Here is a 13093-nt window from a genome sequence, read left to right as displayed (position 1 = left end):
GGCTCTGACCTCTCAGTCGAATTCTGGCTCTGACCTCTCAGTCTAATTCTGGCTATGACCTCTCAGTCGAATTCTGGCTCTGACCTCTCAGTCGAATTCTGGCTCTGATCTCTCATACTGGTTCTGGCTCTGACCTCTCAGTCGAATTCTGGATCTGATCTCTCATACTGGTTCTGGCTCTGACCTCTCAGTCGAATTCTGGCTCTGATCTCTCATACTGATTCTGGCTCTGATCTCTCATACTGCTTCTGGCTCTGACCTCTCAGACTAATTCTGGCTCTGACCTCTCAGTCTAATTCTGGCTCTGACCTCTCTGTCCAATTTTGGCTCTGACCTCTCGGTCAAATTCTGGCTCTGACCTCTCGGTCGAACTCTGGCTCTGACCTCTCGGTCGAATTCTGGCTCTGACCTCTCGGTCGAATTCTGGCTCTGACCTCTCGGTCGAATTCTGGCTCTGACCTCTCGGTCGAATTCTGGCTCTGACCTCTCGGTCGAATTCTGGCTCTGACCTCTCGGTCGAATTCTGGCTCTGACCACTCAGTCGAATTCTGGCTCTGACCTCTCAGTCGAATTCTGGCTCTGATCTCTCATACTGATTCTGGCTCTGACCTCTCAGTCTAATTCTGGCTCTGATCTCTCATACTGATTCTGGCTCTGACCTCTCAGTCTAATTCTGGCTCTGATTCCTCATACTGATTCTGGCTCTGACCTCTCAGTCTAATTCTGGCTCTGATCTCTCATACTGATTCTGGCTCTGATCTCTCATACTGATTCTGGCTCTGATCTCTCAGTCTAATTCTGGCTCTGATCTCTCATACTGATTCTGGCTCTGACCTCTCAGTCTAATTCTGGCTCTGATCTCTCATACTGATTCTGGCTCTGATCTCTCATACTGATTCTGGCTCTGATCTCTGTCGAATTCTGGCTCTGATCTCTCATACTGATTCTGGCTTTGACCTCTCAGTCGAATTCTGGCTCTGACCTCTCAGTCGAATTCTGGCTCTGACCTCTCAGTCTAATTCTGGCTCTGAATTCTCATACTGATTCTGGCTCTGATCTCTCATACTGATTCTGGCTCTGACCTATTAGTCTAATTCTGGCTCTGATTTCTCATACTGATTCTGGCTCTGACCTCTGAGTCTAATTCTGGCTCTGATCTCTCATACTGATTCTGGCTCTGACCTCTCAGTCGAATTCTGGCTCTGATCTCTCATACTGATTCTGGCTCTGATCTCTCAGTCTAATTCTGGCTCCGATCTCTCATACTGATTCTGGCTCTGATCTCTCATACTGATTCTGGCTCTGATCTCTCAGTCTAATTCTGGCTCTGATCTCTCATACTGATTCTGGCTCTGACCTCTCGGTCGAATTCTGGCTCTGAACTCTCAGTCGAATTCTAGCTCTGGCCTCTCAGTCTATTTCTGGCTCTGACCTCTCAGTCTATTTCTGGCTCTGACCTTTCAGTTAAATTCTGGCTCTGATCTCTCATACTGATTCTGGCTCTGATCTCTCATACTGATTCTGGCTCTGACCTCTCAGTCTAATTCTGGCTCTGACCTCTCAGTCTAATTCTGGCTCTGATCTCTCATACTTATTCTGGCTCTGATCTCTCATACTGATTCTGGCTCTGATCTCTAATACTTATTCTGGCTCTGATCTCTCATACTGATTCTGGCTCTGATCTCTCATACTGATTCTGGCTCTGATCTCTGTCGAATTCTGGCTCTGATCTCTCATACTGATTCTGGCTTTGACCTCTCAGTCGAATTCTGGCTCTGACCTCTCCGTCGAATTCTGGCTCTGACCTCTCAGTCGAATTCTGGCTCTGATCTCTCATACTGATTCTGGCTCTGATCTCTCATACTGATTCTGGCTTTGACCACTCAGTCGAATTCTGGCTCTGACCTCTCAGTCGAATTCTGGCTCTGACCTCTCAGTCTAATTCTGGCTCTGACCTCTCATACTGATTCTGGCTCTGATATCTCATACCGATTCTGGCTCTGATCTCTCATACTTATTCTGGCTCTGATCTCTCATACTGATTCTGGCTCTGATCTCTCATACTGATTCTGGCTCTGATCTCTGTCGAATTCTGGCTCTGATCTCTCATACTGATTCTGGCTTTGACCTCTCAGTCGAATTCTTGGTCTGACCTCTCCGTCGAATTCTGGCTCTGACCTCTCAGTCGAATTCTGGCTCTGATTTCTCATACTGATTCTGGCTCTGATCTCTCATACTGATTCTGGCTCTGACCTATTAGTCTAATTCTGGCTCTGACCTCTCAGTCTAATTCTGGCTCTGATTTCTCATACTGATTCTGGCTCTGATCTCTCATACTGATTCTGGCTTTGACCTCTCAGTCTAATTCTGGCTCTGATCTCTCATACTTATTCTGGCTCTGACCTCTCAGTCTAATTCTGGCTCTGATCTCTCATACTTATTCTGGCTCTGACCTCTCAGTCTAATTCTGGCTATAACCTCTCATTCTAATTCTGGCTCCGATCTCTCATACTGATTTTGGCTATGACCTCTCATTCTAATTCTGGCTCTGATCTCTCATACTGATTCTGGCTCTGACCTCTCAGTTGAATTCTGGCTCTGATCTCTCATACTGATTCTGGCTCTGATCTCTGTTGAATTCTGGCTCTGATCTCTCATACTGATTCTGGCTCTGACCTCTCAGTCGAATTCTGGCTCTGACCTCTCATACTGATTCTGGCTCTGACCTCTCAATCGATTTCTGGCTCTGACCTCTCAGTCGAATTCTGGCTCTGATCTCTCATACTGATTCTGGCTCTGATCTCTGTCGAATTCTGGATCTGATCTCTCATACTGATTCTGGCTATGACCTCTCATTTTAATTCTGGCTCTGACCTCTCATACTGATTCTGGCTCTGACCTCTCAGTCGAATTCTGGCTCTGACCTCTCAGTCTAATTCTGGCTCTGATCTCTCATACTGATTCTGGCTCTGATCTCTCATACTGATTCTGGCTCTGATCTCTGTCGAATTCTGGCTCTGATCTCTCATACTGATTCTGGCTCTGACCTCTCAGTCGAATTCTGGCTCTGATCTCTCATACTGATTCTGGCTCTGATCTCTCATACTGATTCTGGCTCTGATCTCTCATCCTGATTCTGGCTCTGATCTCTGTCGAATTCTGGCTCTGATCTCTCATACTGATTCTGGCTGTGACCTCTCTGTCTAATCTGGCTATGACCTCTCAGTCTAATTCTGGCTCTGACCTCTCATTCTGATTCTTGCTCTGACCTCTCAGTCGAATTCTGGCTCTGATCTCTCATACTGATTCTGGCACTGACCTCGCAGTCGAATTCTGGCTCTGACCTCTCAGTCGAATTCTGGCTCTGATCTCTCATACTGATTCTGGCTCTGACCTCGCAGTCGAATTCTGGCTCTGACCTCTCAGTCTAATTCTGGCTCTGACCTCTCAGTCTAATTCTGGCTCTGATCTCTCATACTGATTCTGGCTCTGACCTCTCAGTCTAATTCTGGCTCTGATCTCTCATACTGATTCTGGCTCTGATCTCTTATACTGATTCTGGCTCTGATCTCTCAGTCTAATTCTGGCTCTGATCTCTCACACTGATTCTGGCTCTTATCTCTTATACTGATTCTGGCTCTGATCTCTCATGCTGATTCTGGCTCTGATCTCTCATACTGATTCTGGCTCTGACCTCTCAGTCTAATTCTGGCTCTGATCTCTCATACTGATTCTGGCTCTGATCTCTTATACTGATTCTGGCTCTGATCTCTCAGTCTAATTCTGGCTCTGATCTCTCATACTGATTCTGGCTCTGATCTCTCATACTGATTCTGGCTCTGATCTCTCATGCTGATTCTGGCTCTGATCTCTCATACTGATTCTGGCTCTGATCTCTCAGTCTAATTCTGGCTCTGATCTCTCATACTGATTCTGGCTCTTACCTTTCAGTCGAATTCTGGCTCTGATCTCTCATACTGATTCTGGCTCTGATCTCTCAGTCTAATTCTTGCTCTGATCTCTCATATTAATTCTGGCTCTAACCTCTCAGTTGAATTCTGGCTCTGACCTCTCAGTCTATTTCTGGCTCTGATCTCTCAGTCTAATTCTGGCTCTGATCTCTCATACTGATTCTGGCTCTGACCTATTAGTCTAATTCTGGCTCTGATTTCTCATACTGATTCTGGCTCTGACCTCTGAGTCTAATTCTGGCTCTGATCTCTCATACTGATTCTGGCTCTGACCTCTCAGTCTAATTCTGGCTCTGATCTCTCATACTGATTCTGGCTCTGATCTCTCATACTGATTCTGGCTCTGATCTCTGTCGAATTCTGGCTCTGATCTCTCATACTGATTCTGGCTTTGACCTCTCAGTCGAATTCTGGCTCTGAATTCTCATACTGATTCTGGCTCTGATCTCTCATACTGATTCTGGCTCTGACCTATTAGTCTAATTCTGGCTCTGATCTCTCATACTGATTCTGGCTTTGACCACTCAGTCGAATTCTGGCTCTGATCTCTCATACTGATTCTGGCTCTGACCTATTAGTCTAATTCTGGCTCTTATCTCTCATACTGATTCTGGCTTTGACCACTCAGTCGAATTCTGGCTCTGACCTCTCAGTCGAATTCTGGCTCTGACCTCTCAGTCTAATTCTGGCTCTGACCTCTCATACTGATTCTGGCTCTGATATCTCATACCGATTCTGGCTCTGATCTCTCATACTTATTCTGGCTCTGATCTCTCATACTGATTCTGGCTCTGATCTCTCATACTGATTCTGGCTCTGATCTCTGTCGAATTCTGGCTCTGATCTCTCATACTGATTCTGGCTTTGACCTCTCAGTCGAATTCTTGGTCTGACCTCTCAGTCGAATTCTGGCTCTGACCTCTCAGTCTAATTCTGGCTCTGATTTCTCATACTGATTCTGGCTCTGATCTCTCATACTGATTCTGGCTCTGACCTATTAGTCTAATTCTGGCTCTGACCTCTAGGTCGAATTCTGGCTCTGACCTCTCGGTCGAATTCTGGCTCTGACATCTCAGTCTATTTCTGGCTCTGATCTCTCAGTTGAATTCTGGCTCTGGTCTCTCATACTGATTCTGGCTCTGATCTCTCATACTGATTCTGGCTCTGATCTCTCATACTGATTCTGGCTCTGACCTCTCAGTCTAATTCTGGCTCTGATCTCTGTCTGATTCTGGCTCTGACCTCACAGTCGAATCCTGGCTCTGACCTCTCAGTCTATTTCTGGCTCTGATCTCTCAGTTGAATTCTGGCTCTGACCTCTCATACTGATTCTGGCTCTGATCTCTCATACTGATTCTGGCCCTGATCTCTCATACTGATTCTGGCTCTGATCTCTCAGTCTAATTCTGGCTCTGATCTCTCAGTCTAATTCTGGCTCTGATCTCTCAGTCGAAATCTGGCTCTGACCTCTCAGTCAAATTCTGGCTCTGATCTTTCATACTGATTCTGGCTCTGATCTCTCAGTCAAATTCTGGCTCTGATCTCTCATACTGATTTTGGCTCTGACCTCTCAGTCTAATTCTGGCTCTGACCTCTCAGTCTAATTCTGGCTCTGACCTCTCAGTCTAATTCTGGCTCTGATCTCTCATACTGATTCTGGCTATGACCTCTCAGTCTAATTCTGGCTCTGACCTCTCATACTGATTCTTGCTCTGACCTCTCAGTCGAATTCTGGCTCTGATCTCTCATACTGATTCTGTCTCTGACCTCTCAGTCGAATTCTGGCTCTGACCTCTCAGTCGAATTCTGGCTCTGACCTCTCAGTCGAATTCTGGCTCTGACCTCTCAGTCTAATTCTGGCTATGACCTCTCAGTCGAATTCTGGCTCTGACCTCTCAGTCGAATTCTGGCTCTGATCTCTCATACTGGTTCTGGCTCTGACCTCTCAGTCGAATTCTGGATCTGATCTCTCATACTGGTTCTGGCTCTGACCTCTCAGTCGAATTCTGGCTCTGATCTCTCATACTGATTCTGGCTCTGATCTCTCATACTGCTTCTGGCTCTGACCTCTCAGACTAATTCTGGCTCTGACCTCTCAGTCTAATTCTGGCTCTGACCTCTCTGTCCAATTTTGGCTCTGACCTCTCGGTCAAATTCTGGCTCTGACCTCTCGGTCGAACTCTGGCTCTGACCTCTCGGTCGAATTCTGGCTCTGACCTCTCGGTCGAATTCTGGCTCTGACCTCTCGGTCGAATTCTGGCTCTGACCTCTCGGTCGAATTCTGGCTCTGACCTCTCGGTCGAATTCTGGCTCTGACCTCTCGGTCGAATTCTGGCTCTGACCACTCAGTCGAATTCTGGCTCTGACCTCTCAGTCGAATTCTGGCTCTGATCTCTCATACTGATTCTGGCTCTGACCTCTCAGTCTAATTCTGGCTCTGATCTCTCATACTGATTCTGGCTCTGACCTCTCAGTCTAATTCTGGCTCTGATTCCTCATACTGATTCTGGCTCTGACCTCTCAGTCTAATTCTGGCTCTGATCTCTCATACTGATTCTGGCTCTGATCTCTCATACTGATTCTGGCTCTGATCTCTCAGTCTAATTCTGGCTCTGATCTCTCATACTGATTCTGGCTCTGACCTCTCAGTCTAATTCTGGCTCTGATCTCTCATACTGATTCTGGCTCTGATCTCTCATACTGATTCTGGCTCTGATCTCTGTCGAATTCTGGCTCTGATCTCTCATACTGATTCTGGCTTTGACCTCTCAGTCGAATTCTGGCTCTGACCTCTCAGTCGAATTCTGGCTCTGACCTCTCAGTCTAATTCTGGCTCTGAATTCTCATACTGATTCTGGCTCTGATCTCTCATACTGATTCTGGCTCTGACCTATTAGTCTAATTCTGGCTCTGATTTCTCATACTGATTCTGGCTCTGACCTCTGAGTCTAATTCTGGCTCTGATCTCTCATACTGATTCTGGCTCTGACCTCTCAGTCGAATTCTGGCTCTGATCTCTCATACTGATTCTGGCTCTGATCTCTCAGTCTAATTCTGGCTCCGATCTCTCATACTGATTCTGGCTCTGATCTCTCATACTGATTCTGGCTCTGATCTCTCAGTCTAATTCTGGCTCTGATCTCTCATACTGATTCTGGCTCTGACCTCTCGGTCGAATTCTGGCTCTGAACTCTCAGTCGAATTCTGGCTCTGGCCTCTCAGTCTATTTCTGGCTCTGACCTCTCAGTCTATTTCTGGCTCTGACCTTTCAGTTAAATTCTGGCTCTGATCTCTCATACTGATTCTGGCTCTGATCTCTCATACTGATTCTGGCTCTGACCTCTCAGTCTAATTCTGGCTCTGACCTCTCAGTCTAATTCTGGCTCTGATCTCTCATACTTATTCTGGCTCTGATCTCTCATACTGATTCTGGCTCTGATCTCTAATACTTATTCTGGCTCTGATCTCTCATACTGATTCTGGCTCTGATCTCTCATACTGATTCTGGCTCTGATCTCTGTCGAATTCTGGCTCTGATCTCTCATACTGATTCTGGCTTTGACCTCTCAGTCGAATTCTGGCTCTGACCTCTCCGTCGAATTCTGGCTCTGACCTCTCAGTCGAATTCTGGCTCTGATCTCTCATACTGATTCTGGCTCTGATCTCTCATACTGATTCTGGCTTTGACCACTCAGTCGAATTCTGGCTCTGACCTCTCAGTCGAATTCTGGCTCTGACCTCTCAGTCTAATTCTGGCTCTGACCTCTCATACTGATTCTGGCTCTGATATCTCATACCGATTCTGGCTCTGATCTCTCATACTTATTCTGGCTCTGATCTCTCATACTGATTCTGGCTCTGATCTCTCATACTGATTCTGGCTCTGATCTCTGTCGAATTCTGGCTCTGATCTCTCATACTGATTCTGGCTTTGACCTCTCAGTCGAATTCTTGGTCTGACCTCTCCGTCGAATTCTGGCTCTGACCTCTCAGTCGAATTCTGGCTCTGATTTCTCATACTGATTCTGGCTCTGATCTCTCATACTGATTCTGGCTCTGACCTATTAGTCTAATTCTGGCTCTGACCTCTCAGTCTAATTCTGGCTCTGATTTCTCATACTGATTCTGGCTCTGATCTCTCATACTGATTCTGGCTCTGACCTCTCAGTCTAATTCTGGCTCTGATCTCTCATACTTATTCTGGCTCTGACCTCTCAGTCTAATTCTGGCTCTGATCTCTCATACTTATTCTGGCTCTGACCTCTCAGTCTAATTCTGGCTATAACCTCTCATTCTAATTCTGGCTCCGATCTCTCATACTGATTTTGGCTATGACCTCTCATTCTAATTCTGGCTCTGATCTCTCATACTGATTCTGGCTCTGACCTCTCAGTTGAATTCTGGCTCTGATCTCTCATACTGATTCTGGCTCTGATCTCTGTTGAATTCTGGCTCTGATCTCTCATACTGATTCTGGCTCTGACCTCTCAGTCGAATTCTGGCTCTGACCTCTCATACTGATTCTGGCTCTGACCTCTCAATCGATTTCTGGCTCTGACCTCTCAGTCGAATTCTGGCTCTGATCTCTCATACTGATTCTGGCTATGACCTGTCAGTCTAATTCTGGCTCTGACCTCTCATACTGATTATTGCTCTGACCTCTCAGTCGAATTCTGGCTCTGATCTCTCATACTGATTCTGGCTCTGATCTCTGTCGAATTCTGGATCTGATCTCTCATACTGATTCTGGCTATGACCTCTCATTTTAATTCTGGCTCTGACCTCTCATACTGATTCTGGCTCTGACCTCTCAGTCGAATTCTGGCTCTGACCTCTCAGTCTAATTCTGGCTCTGATCTCTCATACTGATTCTGGCTCTGATCTCTCATACTGATTCTGGCTCTGATCTCTGTCGAATTCTGGCTCTGATCTCTCATACTGATTCTGGCTCTGACCTCTCAGTCGAATTCTGGCTCTGATCTCTCATACTGATTCTGGCTCTGATCTCTCATACTGATTCTGGCTCTGATCTCTCATCCTGATTCTGGCTCTGATCTCTGTCGAATTCTGGCTCTGATCTCTCATACTGATTCTGGCTGTGACCTCTCTGTCTAATCTGGCTATGACCTCTCAGTCTAATTCTGGCTCTGACCTCTCATTCTGATTCTTGCTCTGACCTCTCAGTCGAATTCTGGCTCTGATCTCTCATACTGATTCTGGCACTGACCTCGCAGTCGAATTCTGGCTCTGACCTCTCAGTCGAATTCTGGCTCTGATCTCTCATACTGATTCTGGCTCTGACCTCGCAGTCGAATTCTGGCTCTGACCTCTCAGTCGAATTCTGGCTCTGATCTCTCATACTGATTCTGGCTCTGATCTCTCATACTGATTCTGGCTCTAACCTTTCAGTCTAATTCTGGCTCTGACCTCTCAGTCTAATTCTGGCTCTGACCTCTCAGTCTAATTCTGGCTCTGACCTCTCAGTCTAATTCTGGCTCTGATCTCTCATACTGATTCTGGCTCTGACCTCTCAGTCTAATTCTGGCTCTGATCTCTCATACTGATTCTGGCTCTGATCTCTTATACTGATTCTGGCTCTGATCTCTCAGTCTAATTCTGGCTCTGATCTCTCACACTGATTCTGGCTCTTATCTCTTATACTGATTCTGGCTCTGATCTCTCATGCTGATTCTGGCTCTGATCTCTCATACTGATTCTGGCTCTGACCTCTCAGTCTAATTCTGGCTCTGATCTCTCATACTGATTCTGGCTCTGATCTCTTATACTGATTCTGGCTCTGATCTCTCAGTCTAATTCTGGCTCTGATCTCTCATACTGATTCTGCCTCTGATCTCTCATACTGATTCTGGCTCTGATCTCTCATGCTGATTCTGGCTCTGATCTCTCATACTGATTCTGGCTCTGATCTCTCAGTCTAATTCTGGCTCTGATCTCTCATACTGATTCTGGCTCTTACCTTTCAGTCGAATTCTGGCTCTGATCTCTCATACTGATTCTGGCTCTGATCTCTCAGTCTAATTCTTGCTCTGATCTCTCATATTAATTCTGGCTCTAACCTCTCAGTTGAATTCTGGCTCTGACCTCTCAGTCTATTTCTGGCTCTGATCTCTCAGTCTAATTCTGGCTCTGATCTCTCATACTGATTCTGGCTCTGATCTCTCATACTGATTCTGGCTCTGATCTCTCATGCTGATTCTGGCTCTGATCTCTCATACTGATTCTGGCTCTTACCTTTCAGTCGAATTCTGGCTCTGATCTCTCATACTGATTCTGGCTCTGACCTCTCAGTCAAATTCTGGCTCTGATCTCTCACACTGATTCTGGCTCTGACCACTCAGTCGAATTCTGGCTCTTACCTCTCAGTCTAATTCTGGCTCTGACCTCTCAGTCGAATTCTGGCTCTGATCTCTCATACTGATTCTGGCTCTGACCTCTCAGTCGAATTCTGGCTCTGACCTCTCAGTCTAATTCTGGCTCTGACCTCTCATACTGATTCTTGCTCTGACCTCTTAGTCGAATTCTGGCTCTGATCTCTCATACTGATTCTGTCTCTGACCTCTCAGTCGAATTCTGGCTCCGACCTCTCAGTCTAATTCTGGCTATGACCTCTCAGTCTAATTCTGGCTCTGACCTCTCAGTCGAATTCTGGCTCTGACCTCTCAGTTGAATTCTGGCTCTGATCTCTCATACTGGTTCTGGCTCTGACCTCTCAGTCTAATTCTGGCTCTGACCTCTCAGTCTAATTCTGGCTCTGACCTCTCAGTCTAATTCTGGCTCTGACCTCTCAGTCTAATTCTGGCTCTGACCTCTCTGTCCAATTTTGGCTCTGACCTCTCGGTCGAATTCTGGCTCTGACCTATCGGTCGAACTCTGGCTCTGACCTCTCGGTCGAATTCTGGCTCTGACCTCTCGGTCGAATTCTGGCTCTGACCTCTCGGTCGAATTCTGGCTCTGATCTCTCGGTCGAATTCTGGCTCTGACCTCTCGGTCGAATTCTGGCTCTGACCTCTCGGTCGAATTCTGGCTCTGACCTCTCGGTCGAATTCTGGCTCTGACCTCTCGGTCGAATTCTGGCTCTGACCTCTCGGTCGAATTCTGGCTCTGACCTCTCGGTCGAATTCTGGCTCTGACCTCTCGGTCGAATTCTGGCTCTGACCTCTCGGTCGAATTCTGGCTCTGACCTCTCGGTCGAATTCTGGCTCTGACCTCTCGGTCGAATTCTGGCTCTGACCTCTCGGTCGAATTCTGGCTCTGATCTCTCATACTGATTCTGGCTCTGATCTCTCATACTGATTCTGGCTTTGACCACTCAGTCGAATTCTGGCTCTGACCTCTCAGTCGAATTCTGGCTCTGACCTCTCAGTCTAATTCTGGCTCTGACCTCTCATACTGATTCTGGCTCTGATATCTCATACCGATTCTGGCTCTGATCTCTCATACTTATTCTGGCTCTGATCTCTCATACTGATTCTGGCTCTGATCTCTCATACTGATTCTGGCTCTGATCTCTGTCGAATTCTGGCTCTGATCTCTCATACTGATTCTGGCTTTGACCTCTCAGTCGAATTCTTGGTCTGACCTCTCAGTCGAATTCTGGCTCTGACCTCTCAGTCTAATTCTGGCTCTGATTTCTCATACTGATTCTGGCTCTGATCTCTCATACTGATTCTGGCTCTGACCTATTAGTCTAATTCTGGCTCTGACCTCTCAGTCTAATTCTGGCTCTGATTTCTCATACTGATTCTGGCTCTGATCTCTCATATTGATTCTGGCTCTGACCTCTCAGTCTAATTCTGGCTCTGATCTCTCATACTTATTCTGGCTCTGACCTCTCAGTCTAATTCTGGCTCTGATCTCTCATACTTATTCTGGCTCTGACCTCTCAGTCTAATTCTGGCTATAACCTCTCATTCTAATTCTGGCTCCGATCTCTCATACTGATTTTAACTATGACCTCTCATTCTAATTCTGGCTCTGATCTCTCATACTGATTCTGGCTCTGACCTCTCAGTTGAATTCTGGCTCTGATCTCTCATACTGATTCTGGCTCTGATCTCTGTTGAATTCTGGCTCTGATCTCTCATACTGATTCTGGCTCTGACCTCTCAGTCGAATTCTGGCTCTGACCTCTCATACTGATTCTGGCTCTGACCTCTCAGTCGATTTCTGGCTCTGACCTCTCAGTCGAATTCTGGCTCTGACCTCTCAGTCTAATTCTGGCTATGACCTCTCAGTCTAATTCTGGCTCTGACTTCTCATACTGATTCTGGCTCTGACCTATTAGTCTAATTCTGGCTCTGACCTCTCAGTCTAATTCTGGCTCTGACCTCTCAGTCTAATTCTGGCTCTGACCTCTCAGTCTAATTCTGGCTCTGATCTCTCATACTGATTCTGGCTCTGACCTCTCAGTCTAATTCTGGCTATGACCTCTCATTCTAATTCTGGCTCTGATCTCTCATACTGATTCTGGCTCTGACCTCTCAGTCTAATTCTGGCTCTGACCTCTCAGTCTAATTCTGGCTCTGAACTCTCGGTCGAACTCTGGCTCTGACCTCTCGGTCGAATTCTGGCTCTGACCTCTCGGTCGAATTCTGGCTCTGACCTCTCGGTCGAATTCTGGCTCTGACCTCTCGGTCGAATTCTGGCTCTGACCTCTCGGTCGAATTCTGGCTCTGACCTCTCGGTCGAATTCTGGCTCTGACATCTCAGTCTATTTCTGGCTCTGATCTCTCAGTTGAATTCTGGCTCTGGTCTCTCATACTGATTCTGGCTCTGATCTCTCATACTGATTCTGGCTCTGATCTCTCATACTGATTCTGGCTCTGACCTCTCAGTCTAATTCTGGCACTGACCTCTCAGTCTAATTCTGGCTCTGACCTCTCGGTCGAACTCTGGCTCTGACCTCTCGGTCGAATTCTGGCTCTGACCTCTCAGTCGAATTCTGGCTCTGACCTCTCAGTCGAATTCTGGCTCTGACCTCTCAGTCTAATTCTGGCTATGACCTCTCAGTCTAATTCTGGCTCTGACCTCTCAGTCGAATTCTGGCTCTGACCTCTCAGTCGAATTCTGGCTCTGATCTCTCATACTGGTTCTGGCTCTGA

Source organism: Leptodactylus fuscus, chromosome 3 (assembly GCF_031893055.1).
Source record: "Leptodactylus fuscus isolate aLepFus1 chromosome 3, aLepFus1.hap2, whole genome shotgun sequence".
NCBI classification, from domain to species: domain Eukaryota; kingdom Metazoa; phylum Chordata; class Amphibia; order Anura; family Leptodactylidae; genus Leptodactylus; species Leptodactylus fuscus.
Note: the sequence above shows the minus strand (reverse complement) of the source record.